The sequence below is a fragment of the Benincasa hispida genome, chromosome 4 (genome assembly GCF_027475165.1).
Source record: "Benincasa hispida cultivar pf3 chromosome 4, pf3_genome.v1.1, whole genome shotgun sequence".
NCBI lineage: Eukaryota > Viridiplantae > Streptophyta > Magnoliopsida > Cucurbitales > Cucurbitaceae > Benincasa > Benincasa hispida.
Window position 1 is genome coordinate 5,016,525 of NC_143481.1, and position 19,076 is coordinate 5,035,600.

A 19,076-nucleotide genomic window follows, 5' to 3' on the forward strand; every position below is an offset into this window, starting at 1 on the left:
AGAAAAAAACTCTTTAAACAAAGCGAAAAAAAAAAAACAAAAGAATAAGACGGGAAAAAAATCAATTAAGGAAAAAAACTATTTAAACAAAAGAATAAGACAAGACAGATCAATTAAGAAAAACTTTTTTGAAGTTTAAACAAAAGGAAAAAAAAAAATGGCACAGTGAGGAAAAAATCTTTAAAAATAACAAAAGTAAACAGAAATCAATTTTATTGCACAGATAAAAATGGTGAAAAAAAAGCTAACCTTAGAAGTCGATTGAATTATGTAGACAAAATTGAACAAACTCTCCCACTTGGTATTTTGAGTTGTTATCAATTCCACTAAATCTCTTAATGGTTTTAAATTAGTATTGGGTTAATTTATATTTTAAAACTTGTTGTCCTTTCTACGTCCACCGCAAAAAATAAAAATAAAAATAAAAATAAAAAAAATAAAATAAAAATAAATAACAAAATTTTGTTAATGGGACGATTCCACTCCTCTATATTGCAGCCTGCAGGATTGAAAATTTTGGTGGTGGGACCCAGTCCCTTTAATTGCACATGCAAACAATTTTGGTGGTGGGGCCCAGCCATTTAATTTTGTGATTCAGATATTTGAGGCCTTAGCCTCAACAGGCATCAGTGCGTACGCCTTTCTGCACAAAGGCGTAAGCCTCCTTTTTCTTCACATAAACCGACGCCTTGAGGCATGAGGAAGCCGCTTGCCTCAAAGGCATACACCTCATACGTTTCATCATTGTAAAATAGATGTCACATATGGTAGTTTTTATCCTGATCATCGTACAGTGACTTTTACCCTGATCATCATACGGTGACTTTTACCCTACCCCAAAGAAACATCGTTACAAAATAAATGTCACATAAAATACATTAAATTATTTTGCTAAAATGATTGGTTGTTTAAAATGGGTAATGCTTATGAAACTAATATAAATAAATTGTATCTTTCAGCAATATTCAAAATGGCATCCGCTACTCTTAACATGCTTGTTGTCGATAAACTTACTGGTGATAACTATGCTGCATGGAAAAACACTATCAATAAAGTTTTAATCATTAATGACCTACGATTTATCCTTGTTTAGGAGTGCTCTCAAGTCTCACCTACCAATGCCACCCGAAAAGTTCGGGAGGCACATGAGTGATGGTCCAGGAAAATGAAAATTTTCAAATTAATTGAGGGAATTAATTATATATGATATAATTAATATAAATTAATTATATGTGATATAGTTATATTTGATACTTATAATATAAAGTTTAATTTGAGAGGAAATAAATATTTGAATATCATTCAAATATTATTTATGTGAATTGGATTCATATAAAATCTATAGGTTAAATTTTAATATGAATTTAATTTATATTAAATACTATAGATTTAATGAGAGAATTCAAACTATATGTTATATTATATTTGATGTAACATAAACTATAGGTTATGTTATATTAGATATAACATGTAGTATAATATATATGTTATGATAAGTTAGTTATTATATAATTATATTATATTAATTAAATTAAAATTATTTTTTAATTTTAATTTTAAGGGAAAGAGTTATAATAACTCCCCTTAATTCTCTCAATTGATCGTTGGATAGGGATGGTTAGAAGATGTTCTTCTTCTTCTCCCTTCGTTTCGACACAGAACAATCTCTACTCTCCCAAGCAATCACTCTGCAATTTCTTTTTCTCTCATAATTCTCCCTCTCTCCCAAAATTATTATGGAGCCCACTCCTCTGGTAGATTCCCAACCATAAAGAGAATACGAAGGTTTTTATTGTGGTGGTCCCCAACCAAATTGGGATTTGGCGTTGCTGCATTTTGGTATTCGTGTTCGAAGGAGATCCATGAGATCATGACTAGAGAGGATTACGTGAATAATTTTGTGACTTTAAGGTTTAGTATTTTCTAAACCCTCAATTTTTTTTTTTTTCTATTTAAGCATGCTATAAATTTCTGAATGCATATTGTTTTCATCCTCTGTAATTTTACGTTTCTGTGCAAAACTAAAAGTTGGGATCTAATCACACTTCTGCACAATTTTCACAAACCTTTAGGAGGATCAAAAGAAACATCAATGAATTTGAAACAACAGCAACAAGGGAGCCTGATTCATTTAGAAAAATAGCGTTTAAGCCAGTTGTTGGAGGGTTTGATTTCTAAGCGCATAAACATTCATTTTTCACATTTTTATCACACAGAGAGGACCAATAGACCTTTTGGGGATTTTTTATGACAAACAAAGCGTTTTTCTCTTCTGCTTTAAGAATGGGGTTTGTGACTTCAATATAGTATTTCAAAATCCAACTGCACTTTTGCTGGACGTCAAGAATGGGAATATTATGTTGAACATGTTAGAGTTAAATAACATGCAGCGGAAGTATCAAGGATCCATAAGCATTCTAATTCACTAATTTTGGCAAAAACTAAAGCATGTTGTTCATAAAAAATGAGTTTTCAGAACATACTTTTGAAGAACTCTTCAAGAAAATCGTTGTTCAGCTACTGTCTTCACTTAATATCAACGTGAACTACCTCAAAGCCTTCCCTACTATGCTCTTGGAGCTTTAGGCAAAGTTGTGGGACTCAAGAACAACTTATAGATGTGGAAAAACAAGGGAAGCTCACAGCAGCAAGTTGAAGAAGACAGCTACCTCTTCACCACGATTTTTCTCTCAAAATTTTGTATTCATCTTCCTTCTCCAACAACTCCAATCTTCTTTATATATCAAGATGAACAAGCAAAGAGATGGAGTGCATGACTTGCAACTCATGCTTGGAGAATCAAGGTAGAGAAGATCATGGTTTGTGTGTGAGCATAAAGATGATGATAATGGAAAAAACTCTTTTTCCATTATGTGCAAATATGCAAAACGAATTTCATTTCCTTTTTAAAACAAAAAATGACTTTTAAATCATTTTAATTTTAATTTTGATTTTCTGAAATTAATTTCATAAATTAATTTAAAAAATTAATTAATTAAATATCGAATATTAAATTAATTTTTGCACAATAATCATCTTTATATATTTAAATCATATTTAAATATTTATTCTCTTGTTTTGTTTAATTTGAACGTTTCAAATTAATTTCTCAAGCTACCCTGAAGCGTATCCATTTACGAGCTAGTAAGGGGACCTTGCGGGCCTACAGATCATGGGCTCCAACGATCCGAGATTAATCGGCTAAACTCATTAGACTGATCTAACTCACATTCGTTAACTAATGGGTGATTCCACTAAAGGCCATAGCTGAACTCCCCTCACTGTAGATATATTATGTCCACTCAATATAACCATGATTAGTAAGTTAACTCTTCACAAGTTGCTCGTAATAACGGCTGGGTTGAATCTCTGTTTTACCCCCGAAATTACCTCTTGTTCCTTAAGTTCCACTGATCCCCTAATGAACAATTGATTTATGATCCAATCAACAAATCGAATTCCTCTCAGGCCAATGAGAGGGTGAGGCCTCTTGTTCAAGACCCAAAATCAACACTTGAAGGGAACAACCTCTCTACCAACCCTAATCGGTTAGGAGTGAATTCCCTCTTGCACCCTACGTTCCCAACTATTCATCCAGTCTTATCCCCAAAATGGTAAGCTTATTGAGTAGAGACAATTGGTCTACTCTCACCGTTTGCAGATCAAAGGATAATCCCGAACAAACAAAAGTTCATAATTAGCTCAAGATTAAGGTTAAGTTACCTAGGTCATCGCTTTGAAATTGTCAGTCTTAAACAGTAAACAGGGTTATAAAGTAAGAGTGACAGGTTTCATGGTCCGATCTTGCTCAAAACTCATTTGCACAGGACACCCCCACTTCTCATGTCTCAACATGCACGAATTAGGATTACTTCGTATGTAGCACTTCACAACTCTTTGTAACAACTACAGAGTAGGCTGCATCCAATAGTGTTACCAGAATAACGTACCCAACCTTATTCATATACTATAGATCATTTTGACTATTTACTCGAACTTGATCCACTTGTATGTCTCCACATAAAGTTCAAGTACTCATATAATAGTCAAGGGACTTAGGTTTATTGGATTTCTAAAAAACAATATATTCAACAACAACTTTATTGAATTCTCATAATAAATTATAATGTTTATAAACCATGAGTTTTAGGACGTAAAACCCAACAGAACATTGTTCCTGTCTAACCAAATAGCCCAGTAGGTGATTGTAATAAGCTCCAAAACCTCAACTAAGACAGAATTATGAATAAAGGACCATCTATCGAAGAAGCTTTAGTTAAATCATCATCCATGATTGAGGACAAAGATAGATAAGACCAAATCATCTAGGCACGAGGGCAGAGAAAAAGAATGTGGTTTGTTGTTTCCAAAAGAGTGAAGCAAATCGAGCAAGAAGGTACAATGTCAAATCCTTTTATTAATAAATTTGTCCCTGCCGGAATTATCTTATCGAGAGCTTTCCAAAGAAAATGCTTTATTTTGTTAGGGATATTCAACTTCCATAAGGAATTCCACATCTTTTCAAACCGGTTACTACTTGAGGATGTTTCTCTGATTTGTTTCTCCATAAACAATTTATATCAAATTTTGACACCGTATGCTCTTTTTTTGTCAAAATATTAATTGATCGTCTAATCTTCTATTTATAGGAATTTTTCAAACTAAATCCATTATATCCTTTGGAAAAGCTTGATTAAGTCAGTCTACATCCCAATTGTAATATTTTGTAATGAATTCAACAACCTTAAAGCTTTCAAAAGCAGAGTTGTAAATTGTTGGTTTGAACGTTGAAACAATGAGGAGCCAAGGGTCAATGCATATGTTAACTTGTTTGTCATTTCCTACTCTAAATCTAATGCCTTTCATGAGTAAATATCTCCCCCACAAAAGGCTCTTCCAGAAATAGAAAGGAGAGGTACTTTTATTAGCTGAAAGATAGTCTCCATTTCTGAAGTAGAGATCTTTTAGTAACTCAGTAACCAACAAGTCTGGTTTAGAAATTATCTGCCAAGCTTGTTTTGCAATTAAGGCATGATTGAATCCTTCAATATCTCGAAAGTCAAGTCCTCCAAGAGCCTTAGGAAGATGAAGTTTTCCCCATTTCTTCCAATGGATTCTTCTTTACTTCGATGTTAAACCCTACCAGAAATTAGCAAAAATTTTTATGATTTCCAAACAGAAGCTTCTTGGTAGTTGAAAAAGACTCATGACAATGGTTGGAATAGCTTGACCAATGCTTTTAATGAGAACTTCTTTCATTGTTGTTGAAAAAAAAAAAGACATTTCCAACCTTGGACTGTCTTCCATGCTTTGTCTAACATATAGTTGAAGTCACTAAATTTATTTCTAGAGAGAGCAAAGGGAATTCCCAAATAGTGCCACAGGTATTCTACACAGTTGATTCCCATTATACTGCTTAAAAAAGCATCTCTATCCGTATTTGTATTTGGTGAGAAAATCATAGCAGATTTAGAGAAGTTGATACAATATCCTAATGCTTCTTCATAAGATAATATAAGAGTCTTTTCAAGTTCATACAATTACGTTAATCAGCTTTGCAGAAAATCAAACTATCATCTACAAACAAAAGATGATATATTACTGGACATGAATTAGAAAAAGATAAACCATTGATGTTAATCGTATTACTAGCCTCTTGTATTAATGAAGAGAGTTCTTCTGCAGCGTTAACCCACAAAACCACTAAACTAAGATCCAAGGTTATCTTTTATAACTTAAACGTGTATGTGGAGACATATAGGTGGATCATGTTTAAGAGATAACCTAAACGATTTGTAGTGATAGATGAGATTGGGTACCTTATCCTGGTGGCACTACGAATACGCTCCACTTTGTAGTTGTTACAATTGTTGTAAAGTGCTACAAATAATCTAATCCTGATCATTCATATGGAGACATATGAGTGGGGGTATTCTATACAAAGAGTTTGTATAATACCGAACCATGCGATGAATAGTATTTCTATATAACACCGTTGATAGAAGAGACTTACATTTCACCAAGATGACCATAGATGACTTGACCTGAATCCTGAGTGAGTTGTGAACTCCTGTCAATGAAGGCAGTCCTTTGATCTACATGGGTGAGAGTGACCAGTTTCGCTGACTCAATATGCCTACCATTTTAGGGATTCGTCTGATTGAGGAGCTGGGAACGCAGCTTCACAAGAAGGAATTTGCTCCTACATAGTTAGAGCGAGTAGAGAAATTTCTCCCTTAAGAGTTGATTCCAGAGCTTGAACAATGTGGCACCACACCCTCTCCTGGCCCCAAAGAGGTTTGGTCATAGTTGAACTATGACTTATTATTCATTAGAGGGAGCAGTGGTACTAAAGGAGTTAGATGTAACTACAGGAGCAAAACAGTAATTTTGGCCCGACTGTACTTACAAGCAATTTATGAAGGGTCAATGCACCGTTGATTGTGTTAGAGTTGGTTATTAGGGGTTCATCTTCCCCTTTCATTCAATGCAGAATAGTGTGTGCTCTCCCAGACAATCCTTCTGCAAAAATCTCTCTCTCAAATTCTCCCTCTCCCTTTGCCAAAATTACTACGAGAAGTCCATAAAACTCTCTCTGATTCTCAACCTTTGAGAATACCTTGGTTTCTTTGTGATGGTGTCTATTTTGGCATTGCTGTAATTTTGGCGTGTTCATGTTCCAAGGAGAACGTGGAGATCATTTGGAGAGAAATCGTGAAGAATTATTGGTCTTCAAGGATAAGTGTTCTTCAACCCTATGTTTCTTATCATTTTTGTTGATTAAAGCATGTTGTATTAAAATGTGTATGAATCGTTTCCGTCCTTTATAATTTTATGTTTCTGTGATAATAAAATTGGGCTACGATCCACTTCCGCATCAAAAGTTTGCACATCCTTCAAATAAATTCAATAATAAGAGAAACACATTTAGGATCAAAACCAAACTTAAGCATAACAGATTTTAGAAAAGGCTATTCGACCTTAACATAAGCTTTATCGAGTTTAATCACAACAGTGCCATTTTTCCTCCATTTTTTCTGTTTTAATTGGTGAAGACACTCATGGCCGATAATTAGCATGACTTGGAATAAAAGCAGCTTGACTAGGAGAAATGATCTCGTCAAGAATCCATTTCAAACGATTAGAAATAATCTTTGAAATGATTTTATAACATACATTACATAAGCTAATAGGACGATATTCATAAACATATGTGGAATTAGTTGTCTTGGGAATTAAAAAAATGCTAATTTTATCCCATAAACTAATATCGGAGGAACTATTTAGAATATCTAAATAATTTTGAATTGTATTTTTACCCACTATCTCCCAGTAATATTGATAAAATAGTGTAGGGAATCCATTAAGACTTGGAGCTTTAGTCGGGCTCATGTTAGCTATAACTATCTTAATCTCTTCCTCATTGAAGGGTCCAAGTAGTTTTGTATTCATTTGAGTCGTGACTCTATGATTAATAGGATGAATAGCCTTTGAAATGATTTCTTCTGTTGGGTGGTTGGTAGATAAGAGGTTCTGAAAATAAGATGCAAAACAGTGCTCAATCTCTGCAGGGTCTTCAGTCCAAACATTTTTTTTTCATTTAGAATCCCGTTGATCTCCTTTTGTTTCTTTCGGATTGAGGTTTTTTTCGTGGAACCACCTTGTGCTTTTATCACCCCATTTTAGCCATTCTTTCCTTGACCTTTGTTTCCAATAAATCTTGTCATCTTTTAAAATAAAATCCAACCCAAGTTCAATGTCGTGGATCTTATTAAAATTAACATCGGAAAATCATTGGTATGCATCCTGCAGTGCCTTTTTACAATCAAAGATGCATGTAAACCCCTAACCTTGTTTTACTAGTTAATATGTTTAAGTCCTCTTAATTATGAATTTAAGTTTTTATAAGTATGTGTGTATGATTATTGAATTAATTGAAATGGATAAAAAGCTTAATGTGTATGTATGTAAAGGTTAAATGAGAAGAAATATTCTAAGTGTTAGGGAGCAACGTTCTCGGGTACTTAAGAGCAGAAAAATATTCTAAGTTTGGAATGTTGAGCTCTCGGGTGAAATGGAGAGGAATTAACACTTAGAAGAAAAATAAAAAGCTTGATGCGACAAAGTCATGTCAAGCTATGCGGCTAGAAGTCCAAGGAGGGGGCATTATAGCTAAGTATGATCCATGAAGTGTGGTGAAGGCCATAAAAGAAGTTAAGTTGGCTCTCGTGTGAATAAGAGTTGATTTAGATTGGTAAGGAAGTATGCGACCAAATCCACATGAGGTTAGTGAAGTTCAATGTAGGCAGTGTGCAAGCGACCAAGTTTCCTAAGCAAGCTCTTCAAGAGGATGCAAAGGTAGTATGTTAGGAGGGTCGCGAAATAAGTATCAATCGAAAGGCTTAGAATTTGGCAAGCGAGGTTGTTGTGGACTGATGCGATGATGTTATCGCCCAGGTGATGTGATGACGTATGTTGTTATGGAAGTTGATGAAGGTTGATCGGGCAAGGCTGGTAAGGAACGTATGAGGCAAAGTGATATGATGATGGCTAGAAATGAGCGATGACCAGGGAACTTAAGTAGTCGCAAGCCCTATGTGATGAAGTTAAGATAAGCATTCAGTTTAATTAATTAGTTAGTGGGCTAAGTAGCAACCTTAGAAGCGTTAACTAAAGATTGGTGGGCAATGACACTTAATTAAGCTTAAAGTTCATGCACACCTAAGTGTAAAAAGATGAAACAAAGATGAAATCTATTTCACCAAATTCTTTACGCTAAGAGGAAGAACTATTGCCCACCTGAAGCTCAGATGAAGTTGAAGGCAATTTCAGGCTGCCAGGGTGAGATTCAAACAGTTAAAGGTTGGAAAATTGAAGAAATTTATGAGGATTCAAGCCTCAATGATCTCGGGCAAGCTTAAGAAGATAGAAGAATTCTAACCCGTTAAGAGGAATTTGCAACTCAAAATCCTAAGGTAAGAGGGTTAGGATGTTTATGAGCAAATTCTTATAAGGAAATGTGGTTAAATAACGACTGGATTTAAAGTTATGAAATTAAAAAATTAAAATATAGAATGATGTTATGGATGAATAAACAGGCAACTGCATTTGAAGAATAAGCAAACAACTGATCCGTTGAGATATGCGACGACGCGCATAGACATGAAGTGAGGATTTATGCGAGCAGAGGTAGTCACTGGGTAAGGTGCGTGCGACGTGAGGCGTGTGGCTGTGAGAAAAGCAGTAACAGCAGTCAAGGCACACTCAGTGAAACATGCAGTAGATGTTCATTGCATAGGCACAGAGGCATGTCTTCTTGACTTTTCAAGCACCTGATAGAGGGAGTTACCATTATTTAGCCAAGTAAAAGATAAATTGGCTAAGTATAAATGATGCAATGAGCTCAGGCATGATGCGATGAGATCAGTAGTATGCGTTGATATCAAGTTTATATGTTAAGCTCTAAAGGGAGCTAATGATACTAACCAAAGGACTTTTCCTTATGACAGGGTAGATGCAAATAGGAGAGACTTACAAACCCTTGGATAAGTAGCTTAAGACAGTGAGTGACAAGTTTTCACAATGATTTCTAACGAGTAGTTTTACTAATGATTTTCAGCGCATAGTCAGTTTAACATGCTGTTTTTATATCATGATTTCCTCAACGCATGCTTAAAATATATATTGATCGCATGATCCCTAATTTCAAAGATTGAAATTTTATATGTGAATTTGGCATGTGTTTTCAGTAAGTTTATGTCCATGTTATGAAATACAATGAGTTCCTACAAGGAATTTATGAGCATGTTTATGTTTACAAGGCATTATACGATGACATGAAAATTTTAAAGTTTAACCATTTTTCCTTGTGCATGTTGTTTTATGTTCATGGAATGTTTAAAATGTTTTGTGCCTTATACAAAAACCCTACTCCAAATGTTTGGTACCGAAGGTATGGTAAGGTATCAAAATTTCCAGTTATGTTAGGGATCCCTAATACCAAAGGTATGGTAAGATAGGCAGGATCCTAATAAGATATGATCTATGTAATAGACGTTGATGAGATCGAGCACAAGGGTTCTCTCTCAACTAAGGTTATTAAGAATTGAGCAAAAAGACTATCCCTCATATTCAAGCAGATGAGTAGAGATGCTTTATAGGAAATAATGATGAGTTTTAATTCAGGGTTTTTATATGCTACAATCTCATGTTTTTAGTTTCTATTTTCAAATCCTGAAAAATGAGCATGTAAATGTTTTATGTAAGGCATGTCATATTACTTTTGTATGAAAGCATGTTTCTTAAAAGTAGTCACTCACCGAGCGTTTTAAGCTCATACTTTTGAATGCTTTCTCTCCCCAGGTAGCAGTCAACTTCCTGAAGCCTAGCAGATCTGCCTGTCAGTCACTACTCAGGATTTTCAGAACTCGAAGTTTATGTGGTCCACTGCGTTATGTTAAACCCTAGTTTTGTCTGTACATATTAGAGGGTTCAAGGTAGAATTTCAAGCCAACTTGTAAATATGAACACTTATACCTTTGGTACTAATGTATATGTTTGGATGTGGATGTTCTTGATATGAAATTTTCTTGTTATGTGTTAAGTTGTTACTGGATAGGATATTGAACTATAAAGGGATATAAACTATTATCAGGTGCTGAGAAACAGGTTTACAGGAGTATGTTGGGCAGTAGTTGTCATAAGAGGGCTAGTAACTATCGTCTTCACATCTCTTCTCGGATTTAGAGGGTAATCTATGAAGGAGTGTGACAATGCGTTTTTTTTTTTTTTTAATCTTCAATTAAGGTTGATACCCCATCTACTTAGTCTTGTTGCATAATTGCCAAGATTTGAATGTGTACGCTCTTTTCCAGCTTCCCATTCTCTAGTTTCTGAGATGATTTCCTTGCATTCATGGTGTAACGTCCAACATTCCTCAAATTTGAATTTATACTTGGTTTTTTTTTTTTTTTTTTTTGTGGTGCCAATTGTAACACTCTTTTAATTGTATTTCAATTGGTCTATGGTTTGATTGTAACCAACTAAGATGAATAACATCTAATCTATTAAACAGGGTTTGAAAACTTTCGTTGCACATAAATCTATCTAATCTTTCCCATGCATTTCCTTCTTTTCTTCTTTTGCTCCAAGTAAATACATCCCCGGTAGTATTCAAGTCAGATAAATGGCAGTCATCTAAACACTGACGAAAATTAACTGAACTTTTTCTATCTCTGAGAGGCCCCCCTGACTTTTCATAACCCCTTAGTATTTCATTAAAATCTCTACCTAACAACCAAGGGAAACAATCAAAAGAATACAGTCTTCTGATCATCTCCCATGTGAATTTTTTCTTATTCTTTTCATGGTAACCATAAATTCACGTGAACCTCCATTTTTTATCCTTCCATGAAACAACAGAATCAATGTGGTATGAAGAAAAAGACTTAATGGAAACATCAAAATGGTTCTTCTACAGTAGACATAACCCCCTTTTGTACCCTCACTTTTACAGTTAAGCAACCATGGAAATTACCTTTTATTTTAATGTGACTTATTATCTCTCTACCACATTTGGTTTTAGAAATGAAAAGAATATATGAGTTTCTCTCTCTAATGAGCTCTCTTAGGCTTTTGAACGCACCAGGGTTGCTTAATCCCCAAGAATTCTAACATAGAACACTCATTGTTCCCAGTAGAGCTGTTTTGCAGCATCTTCCAAATAGTTATTGTCGTAATACATTTCAGATTGTCTTATCTCATTGCTTCTACTTCTCTTACTAGTGCTAGAGCTCTCCAATTCTATAGGTTTACGTTTTGAGAGTATAGGTTGAGAAACATTACCAAAACTCTCACTGTTTGCTTTTGACTCTCTCTTCCAAGATTGAATTTGACCTTTAGAGAATGGGGCCTTTTTTTTCTGAAATATTCTTCATTCTTAATAAGTTGATGCCAGGGAGAGTCTAGATCAAAATCTTTCAAAGTGGTAGTAGAATTGTGATTGAATACTTCCATGGACTATTTGGCTTGTACTTTTTCATGGTGAACCATGGTAACTTCTTCGACTGTCGTATTCAAAGCATTAAGAACCGTGTGTTTAGAAGCAAATATTTCTACTTGCTCATTAGCTTCAATAATCTCTGGGGGACATTTATTCAAATCAAGATTAGGTTATTCTTTCTGTGGGGAAATGGACTGATTAGATCTTGAAACCTCTTCTTCAGCAGGTTTAGGAACAGGGGAAGGATTTTTTAAGCGACCTAGTGATTCCTTGGAATTTCAACCAAGAGCCAAATTGGTAATTTTTAAAGGAATTACCATCGGGAACGTCAGCTTGAAAGGGCCAATTCTTCACGGCATTACCAATACGATCGCAATTAAAGCAGAAGTCTGGAAGGAATTCATATTGTATCTTTAACCAACGTTTGTTTGATAAATCATCCATTTTGAAGTAGAAGCCTGTCACACCCCTTTCCAGATCACCCTTTTAATCTAGAAGAGAATGTGACGACAACAATTACCAACCATTTTATGACACTTACTGTCTAACAAGCCTGTTTAACCTACTTAGGAAGCCCTGGAAAACATGATTAACATTCAAGAGCTAGCGGAACTTAAAACATTTAAAACAACTTTAGGATTCCATACATAGCAAACTCATAACATAAACAGAAATAAGGTTCGGTGGGTCCCACACTCAATACTAGTTCCTAATATGATGACACGTGTACAAATATTTACATAACAAACACCTAAACTTTCTCTTCCAACCGAGTCTTTAAGTGACAAAGCAGCAGTACAGTTATCCTCTAGGGAGATGACCACTATCTGGGAGAAGGAAAACATTTAAATGAGTGAGCTACTAGCCCAGTAAATGATTAATAAATAACATGCTTTAAAATTGAAAATTGCCAAGCAAACTCAATCAAAAATTTTCATCATAGCATAGCTTAAAACATAGCTTAACATAATCTTAAGTTGAGAGATAACCCTTTTGCTCAATCCCTCAACGTTATATCTTAGTTGGTGTGGAGTATTCTCAACACAACCAACGTCGGTCTACCTTCATGTACGTGGTAATATTTAAGTACCATCATACCTTAGGTACTACTACCCAGATACCTTCTCATTGTCCTTCAGTATCGAGTTCTAATAGTCATCATAAAATTCGTACTGTGAAGTAATTCATACTTTGAAAGAATAGCATCATAAATCATATGCTTAAACATTTTTGCTAATAAGCATCACTTCTAACGCATGCTTCTTGAAATATAAGTATTGAAGTACTTAAGTCATGCTCATAAACTTCTTTAAAACTAGCATGCGTTAATGGCTTCATGAAACATAGTTTGCTTGAAAATCATTTTAACATTCATATAGACAAGCATTAGTCTAAACATTTAAGTAAAACATGTGTTACTAAAACATTTGAAAAACATCAACTTTATCACTCACAGCCTTGGACGTTTCTCCTAGGGTTGATAATCCCTTCCTATTGGCGTTAACCCTATGTAAATGAAAAACATGTTTAACCAATGCTTATGGCTTCCTTGTGAGACCAACTCACATAAACTATCTTAACATTCAGCTAAAACATCTATTTCCTTTTCAACGCATACCTCTTATGCATCCAACATTTAGACAAATCTTGAGTAGTTAAGCCTTAGTCACGCGGCCAACATTGCAACCCATATGCCCATTGCATGTCCTATGTGTTTTTCTAGCGCGCTAACGCACGGCTAGTGCCCATTGCGCCTAGCGTTTCGCATGTCTGCCCGCACAACCTTCACTCGCTTGCACTCACAGCTTCAGCACACGCCTGTACCACATCCATTCAGCATAACACATTCCTTCACGCACAAGTTCAGTGCAAGCCTTGTGAAGTAAAATAAGCTCAAACATTCAACATATTCAACAGCTCTTCACATTTCTTTAACTTTTATAGTTTGTTATTGTAACTACTTGTATAAGAAAATAGTATAAATACTCATCATTTACAAATTTCGTAGCATACAACATACAAAGCTTCAAGAAAGCTTGAAATCTGTAAAAGAAAAAGCAGTGACTTAGCTCTTGAATAAAATCTCCTCTCCTTCCCGTGGATGTAGGCATCATTTGCCGAACCACGTATATCATCGTGTAGAACTCTTCTTCCTTTTTTCTTTTACAAGATTGCACGTTCTTCATCGTCGATCGTTTACTCAAGCAGTCGCACGAAACAAACAGAAAAGATTAGGGTTAGAGAAGCTCTGCAAATTTGATAGAGAGAACGAGAGAGAGAGAAATTAATTCTGAAAAAATCCCATCATAATAAAAGTTTTCATTCGCTTCCATCAGGAAAGGGATAGTGGAGCGAACCACGTGGAGCACATCAGCTGGAAGTTCGTGGAAAAAGGATATCCAAGAACTCTACCAAACCAAATTTAATTTGGAGCAAAATTCTTGGGTTCACGAATTGGATTAGCAAAGCAGGGCCACTAGATTCATCATTTGGGCTTTTAGTTTATAATCAACAGAAAGCAGGCCCAAAAAAGTGGTATCAGAGAAAAAGACATACAAGATTGCAATTCTTGAAGATTCAAGATTCAAGTTTTTCATTCCAAGATGTAAGTAGCAAGATTCGAAGTAGAGAAATTCGATGGCAAAGGAGATTTCGCCCTGTGGAAGGCCAAAATCAAGGCAATTCTCGGCCAGTAGAAAGCTTATAGAGCCCTCCTTGACCCATTAACACTCTCTGCTACAGTGACAACTCAAGAAAAAGAAGACTGGGAGCTGGCAGCTTATGGTACGTTGGTTCTAAACCTTAGTGACAGTTTTTTAGACAAGTTTTAGATCAAGAAACTGCCCATAGGATATGGACTAAACTAGAAGAATTATATGCTACCAAAGATCTTCCTAGTAAAATGTACCTTAGGGAGAAATTCTGTACATTTAAAATGGATTCATAAAAAACTTTAACTGATAATTTAGATGAGTTCAAGAAAATTGTTGCTGAATTCAAAACTCTAGGAGAAAAACGTGGTGATGAAAATGAGGCCTATGTGCTTCTAAACTCTTTGCCTGAACCCTATAAAGAAATTAAAAATGCTCTAAAATATGGAAGGGACAGTATAAGTACTGATACTATAATTTCAGCCCTAAGAACTAAAGAACTAGAGTTACAGATTGATAAAAAGGATCATCCTAGTGGTGAAGGGTTATTTGCTAAAGAAAACTTTAAACAAAATCATTCAAAGAACAGAAAACCACATAACTCAGATGATAATAAGTCTAAATAGAAAATAAAGTGTAAGTATAGCAAAAAGAAAGGACATTTAATCAAAGATTGTTTTATCTTAAAAAGAAAGAACCAAGAGAAAGAAAATGACTCAAAAGGCAAACAGCCCGAAACATATGTTGTAGAAAGTTCTTGTATCTACTTAGATGCTTTAGCCTCAACTTTAGACAAATCCAACTATGTAAATCCTCTAGGAAAACATGATTGGGTCCTAGATTTTGGATGCACCTACCACATGACCTCAATGAGACCATGGTTCAACACCTTTAAAGAAACTGAAGGAGAAATGGTTTATATGGGAAACAACCAAGGCTGTAGGATAGAATGCATTGGCTCTATTTCTATGAAACTTAAGGATGAAACTATTAAACTCCTTAGGAATGTGAGATATGTTCCACTTCTTAAGAGAAATCTAATCTCTTTAGGTATGCTTGATGCAATTAGGTGTGAGTACAGGGGTAAAAGAGGAACCTTTGAGGTGCTAAAGGATTCTAAGGTGATACTAGTTGGGGAAAAGATAAATGACTTATTTGTGGTCAAAGGAGTTGAAATGATGACAAGGGCATATGTTGCCACCACAAATGAGATCGCAGAGGCTGATGTTTGGCACAAGAGATTATCTCACATTAGTGTTAAAGGCCTAGAAGTCCTATCTAAACAAGGGATTCTACCTAAAGGTCTCTCATAAAATCTAAACTTTTGTGAACACTATGTTTTAGGAAAAGCCACAAGGCAAAGTTTCACTAAAGCACAATACGCCACAAAAGCTATCCAAGATTATATACATTCTGACCTATGGGGTCCAACTCCTACACCTAGCCTAAGTGGCTCAAAGTATTTACTTTTTTCTACTGATGACTTCTCTAGAAAAAGTTGGGTCTACTTCCTTAAAACTAAAAACCAAGTGTTTGATAGGTTTAAGGAATGGAAACTCATGATAAAGAAGCAAATTTCTAAAGAAATTAAAAACCTAAGAACTGACAATGGACTAGAATTTTATATTGAAGAGTTTAACAAATTCTGTAAAGAAACAAGAATAACTAGGCATAAGACTGTTAGATTCACTCAACAAAATGGAGTAGCTGAAAGACTAAATGGAACAGTCATGGAAAGGGTTAGATGTCTTCTCTCAGATGAAATACTTAATGAAAAATATTGGGCTAAGGCAGCAAGCTACATTGTGTACACCTTAAATTGGTGTCCTCATTCCTCCCTAAAATTTCTAACTCCTGAAGAAAAATGGACCACACATCCACTTAACCTAGAAAATCTAAGGGTATTTGGATGTGTTGGCTATATTCACCAAAATCAGGGGAAACTAAAGTCTAAAGCAGTAAAGTGTATGTTTGTTGGGTTCTCAGAAGGTGTCAAAGGCTTTAAGATGTGGAATTCTATTGAGAAAAGGTTTGTCATAAGCAGGGATGTCACTTTTAGAGAGAAAAAAAGATATTTATGCAAAAAGAAAAGACAACTTATGAAGTTCCTAATAGCCTTAGTACTGCTAAGATTGAGGTGGAGACACCTACAGATTCTTCCACTAGCCATAACCCTCCTAATGAAACTGAAGAAGAAGAAGAGGAAAACTTAAATGAGCATACTGTGAATACTGAAGTTGTGCCTGATCTAAGCCAGTATTCTTTGGCTAGGGATAGACAAAGAAGAGTGATAGTTCCTCCGGCTAGGTATACTGAAACTAATTACATGAACCTAGTCCTAAATGCCACAATAGCTCCTAATGACCAAGAACCAACTACTTTTGAAGAGGCAGTAAACTGTCCTAATGCTAGGTCTTGGATTCAAGCTTTGTGTGAAGAAATGGAATCACTCACTGTCGATAATATTTGGACCCTAGCCCCTCTTCCTAAAGGATGAAAACCTATAGCCTCTAAATGGATATATAGACTAAATGAGGGTTCTACCAAAGAAGAAAAGCCTAGATACAAAGCAAGACTAGTGGCTAAAGGGTTTACTCAGAGGGAAGGCATAAACTATTCTAAAATTTTTTTCACCAGTAGTAAAACAAACCTTTATTGGACTTCTTTTATCTCTAATTGCTTAGTACAACCTTGAACTAGATCAACTAAATGTTAAAATTGCTTTCCTTCATGGAAATCTAGAAGAGGTTATCTATATGGTTTAACCTAAAGGGTTTGAAGAAAGAGGGAAGGAAGACCTATACTGTCTCCTAAACAAGTCTATATATGGTCTTAAACAATCCCCTGGATGGTGGTACAGAAGATTTAATGATTACATAGAGAGTATTGGATTTCAAAGAAGTTCCTACAATATTTGTTCATACATTAATTCAACAACCTATAAGGACAAAGTCTATCTGCTACTCTATGTTGATGATATGCTACTAGCAGGGAAATCTAAGGAGGATTTAATTCATGTCAAAGATCTCCTAAAGAGAGAATTTGACATGAAGGATTTGGGTCAGTCTAAAAAGATCCTAGGGATTGAAATTCAAAGAGACAGGGTTTCCTCTACTCTAATCATTAGTCAATTAAGCTATTGTGAAAAAGTAATTAACAGATTCAATATATCTAATGCAAAACCAGTCATTATACCTATTGCTAGTCATTTAAAACTTTCCTCAGAAAACTCACCAAAAGAAACAAACATAGAACATTTGACTCAAATGCAATCAATTCCATACAATCAAGCAGTATGGAGTCTAATGTACCTAATGATATCTACTAGATCAGACCTATCATATAACACTAGTTTAGTCAGTAGATATATGTCTAACTCTGGAAAAAGTCACTGGGAAGCAACAAAATGGATTTTAAGATATCTAATTTGGTCTAAACAGTCAAAATTAATATATCAAAGTACTAATGAAACAGATTTAGAGCTATATGGATATGTTGATTCAGATTTTGCAGGTGACCAAGACAAAAGAAGACCATTAACAGGTTATCTATTCTTATTTGGTCCTTATTTGTTGTATTGGAAAGCAAATTTATAGTCAATCACAGCATTATTAACCAGAAGCAGAGTATATGGCTTTATCAGAAACAATAAAAGAAGCATTGTGGTTAAAAGGGTTGATGAAGGACTTTGGTATTAATCAAACAATAATAAAGATCTACTGTGATAACCAAAGTGCCATTCACCTATCCAAAAACCCTCATTATCATTCAAGAACCAAACACATAGATATTAAATATCACTTTGTAAGAGACAGAATAGAAAAAGGAGAAGTCGAAGTGCTAAAAGTTCATACCAGTGAAAACACAACCGACATGCTTACCAAACCTGTGTCTAAACTCAAGCTAGCAAACTGTCTTGGTCAGATCGGCTTCCAACTTCCTAAAAAAGGGTGAAGACATGTTAAATCTGGTGAGCTTAAGATGGAGATTTGAAGTAAAATAAGCTCAAACATTCAACATATTCAACAACTGTTCACATTTCTTTAACTTTTATAGTTTGTTATTATAACTACTTGTATCAGAAAATAGTATAAATACTCATCATTTACAAATTTCGTAGCATGCAACATACAAGCTTTAAGAAAACTTGAAATCTGTAAAAGAAAAGGCAGTGACTTAGCTCTTGAATAAAATCTCCTCTCTTTCTCATTGATGTAGGCATCATTTGTCGAACCACGTATATCATCGTGTAGAACTCTTCTTCCTCTTTTCTTCTATAAGATTGCATGTTCTTCATCACCGATCGCTTACTCAAGCAATTGCTCGAAACAAACAGAAAAGATTAGGGTTAGAGAAGCTCTGCAAATTCGATAGAGAGAACGAAAAAGAGAAAGAAATTAATTTTGAAAAAATTCCATCAAAAT

General features: G+C 34.9%; 1 long non-coding RNA gene across 1 annotated transcript; it reads left to right on the top strand.

Annotated features, from left to right (window-relative positions):
• The first annotated feature begins 1,613 nt into the window (after nucleotides 1-1,613).
• Nucleotides 1,614-10,665, top strand: LOC150036420 (uncharacterized). Its single transcript, XR_016529063.1, has 2 exons — nucleotides 1,614-1,911; nucleotides 10,363-10,665. It is a non-coding gene; the product is annotated as an uncharacterized LOC150036420 (long non-coding RNA).
• Nucleotides 10,666-19,076: the final 8,411 nt, after the last annotated feature.